A 3,363-nucleotide genomic window follows, 5' to 3' on the forward strand; every position below is an offset into this window, starting at 1 on the left:
CTATGGAGTTCAAGCTGGCATTGAGCTCACTGGGTACCGCAGGCTGGCCTTTACCTCAGGGAGATCCTTCTTCCTCAGCCTTACCAGTGCCAGGATTACAGGCATGAGCCACCACACCCAGAATGATTTGTTAATAAGAATTTAGTCTATTTCCCTCAAATTAAAATGTGAATCTAATGAAGCTACAACAGAAAAAAAAAAGAAATACTCAATTTGAAATCTGAACTAAGTGCTGGCCTGATAACTCAGTAGACTAAAGCATCTGCTTAGGCAGAGCATGCAGCAGCTGGGGTTTGATCCCTGGTGTGCTGTGCCAGCTCCGCCCTCAGGGTGCACTGAGATGGCTATTGAGACTGAGCATGGTGGCATGCACCTGTAAACTCACACTTGGAGGCTGAAAACATGAGAATGACTATGAGTCCCATCTACGTAGTAAGACCCTGTAGACCCTATAGACCTTGCCCTAAATACAGAAAAAAAAAATCTAAACTAAGTAGAATAATTTCTTCTCCTAATGGTATGTGATGACCTTTCCAGAGAAAGGACCCTTTGCTTAGCTTATGTTGTATAAGCATAAAAGATGAGTACTTGAATGTATGGTGTTGTTGGAGGGAAGAATAAGAAGAAAATAAGTAAACTATTCTAATGGATAAGCATGCTGAAATTGGAAGTAAGGTTCACTCAGGGAAAGTAGGAGAGACAAGGAGACACAAGAAAGAGTGGACTGTGGAGATAGCTCAGTGCTCTATGTGTTTGCGTAGGCAAACACAAGGACTCGGGCTCAACGCCAGGTATCACATGGCATGCCGGCCTGGCCCCAGGCGCACCCAGCAGACCGCTGGAACTGGGGGTGGTGGCACGCACCTATAATCCCAGCGCTGGGGAGACTGAAAACTGGAGGATCACTACACGTCAGAGCTTGATAATGAGATCCTGCACAAAATCCATTGAGAGAGAGAGAGAGAGAGAGAGAGAGAGAGAGAGAGAGAGAGAGAGAACACAGAGAGACAGAGACAGAGACAGAGACAGAGACAGAGACAGAGACAGAGACAGAACACAGAGAGACAGAGACAGAGAGAGTAATGGGGGTTTATGTTGGTGATCAGCGGCCAATAATAAATCCCTGTTGGAGTTGAAAGAAAATGTCTGAAATAGTTTTGAAGGTTCGAGTGTTTAATGTTTTATTTTGCTGTTGCTTACTTGATAAATCTATGATGTAGTTACAATATTGCCTCCATCCCCAAATTTCCCACAATTCAAAGTCTTTTTCACACATGCTCCAGGTTAAGCACCTCTTGGTGACATCCAATTAAAGCAACTGTATTATATATGTTGCTGTGGGCATGAAGAGGAAAATGTCCATGGGAATGAAATACAAGAAATATCAGTGACTCAGGAAAAACACTCAAATAGGAATTTACACACACACACACACACACACACACACACACACACACCCCAAGCCTTGAGGGATTTCTGGAAACCTAGAGATGAGCATTGAATTGATCTTCCCGTTAAACAGAAAGAAGGACAATGGAAGAACCAGTAATGGAGCCGACCTAATTGTATGTAATGTGCCAGGGAACTGGATGGCTGCAGTTGACATGTACATTTACAAACATGTGCAATTACATGCTTCTAGAGGCACTTGCTTTCCAATCTCATTGGCCACATAAGAAGGGCTAACACACATGTACATGCTCAGGCATATGAGCGATGTTCTTGAATCCTATTTTGTGTGAGAATTGCGATGAGCCAAAACAAAGACTGCAGAACAGGAAATAGAGGCCAGAGTGAAAAGTAAACAGCTATTAAACCAGACTGCTCATTTTCGCTTTTCATTATTGAGGATTGAACCAAGGGCCTTCACATCCCCAGCCCTTTTAGGTCTTCTATTTAATATGAGACAGGGTCTCCTTAAGCTAAGTAGCTAAGTTGTCCAGGCTGAGGTCAAACTTGTATCTTTCCTGCCTCAGCATCCCGGGGCTGGGATTCCAAGTGTGCACCACCACACTCACCTCCAAGTTGCCATTTTAACTAAGTAAGCAATGTTTTTTTTCTTTTGTTTTGTTTTTCTTTTTGCGGAACCGGGGATTGAAATCAGGCCCTTGTACTTGCCAGGCAAGTGCTTATTCCACTGAACTACCTTCCTAGCAAAAATTTTAAATTTCAGTGAAATTTCATTTTAACAAGAATCATGAAAATCAAAATCCAAGTGAAGAGGGAAGAGCAGGACCATGGACATTTTCACACAGAGAAGGACATACAGCAACATTCTGAAAAGCTTTAGACGCAGGTGTCTGGCCAGATGGGCAAAGCTAGGGACTTGCTGCCTGGACCCAGACACATTTGCAATTACAATAAGCATGCTCATTTGATCATATTAGCCCCTGCCTTAAGAGCACCAGTTCGATGCCCCTAGTACAACACATCATCAACCTCTTGCTCTCCCTTCATTTCCCAGGAGTTCTTGAAAGCTGTCTGTGCCCTAGGCAAAACTTTTCAAGGCTCTTCCAACTGATGATGTTGCTTCATGTTACTATGCCTAGACCAGGGATAGGAGTATCTTCTTTCTCTCTGTCAAGGTATCACCTCTCCAATTCTAATCCTTTTGGTGGTATTTGAAAGCACTGGAATCATCATCAGGTTCAGTAATTTAATACTTTAGGAGGCTCTCCATGCCTCTAGACTTTTCCGCTCTAATCCATGCTACACTCTTATAGCAAGTTGTTCAGTTTCTATAACTCCCTCAATTTCCCTTCTACCCTTCCACAGATTCAATTTTACCGTTTTTAATAGAGTTAAGTTGGTTTATAGACTTTTCAAGCTCTATCTAAAGCAGTGCTAAGAAAATATAGTTAAAATTCAAAAAATAGATCTCTAGAGATGATATACACATGTCTAACAAGCAAAGGAAAAAATATTTCCCACCACTAAGCATTACAGAAATGTGAATCAAAACCACAATGAGGATGGACACTCACATACAGAAACAGAAAACAAAAAGTGAAGATGTGGAGAAATGAAAAAACTTAGTTGATGATGCATAAAATGATGCATTTGTTATGGACAGGAAGAGGGCATATACTGAAAAAATAAGACATACAACTACTGCATGATTGAAAAATATCCCACTTCTGTGGTGCATATTCATGTTAGAAAGGGGCACTTGGAGAGACGTACGTGCACATCTGTGTTCATCACAACATTATTCACAATAGTTGAAAGGTGAAAGCTATTAAATGTTTAATATACAAATGATAAAATATTATTCAGGCTTAAAAAAGAAAATTGTACCACATGCTAAACATGGATGAAACATGAGATTGTTATGCTAGTTTCTATAAGCAAGTTGCAGGACAA

General features: G+C 41.3%; 1 protein-coding gene across 2 annotated transcripts in view; it reads left to right on the forward strand.

The window, feature by feature from the left end:
- The window catches only part of Mdga2 (MAM domain containing glycosylphosphatidylinositol anchor 2), an 883,696-nt gene that overhangs the window by 425,909 nt on the left and 454,424 nt on the right, over positions 1-3,363 (forward strand). The window lies entirely within an intron of this gene.

Source organism: Octodon degus, unplaced genomic scaffold (genome assembly GCF_000260255.1).
Source record: "Octodon degus isolate 3935 unplaced genomic scaffold, OctDeg1.0 scaffold00102, whole genome shotgun sequence".
In the NCBI taxonomy this organism is placed as follows: domain Eukaryota; kingdom Metazoa; phylum Chordata; class Mammalia; order Rodentia; family Octodontidae; genus Octodon; species Octodon degus.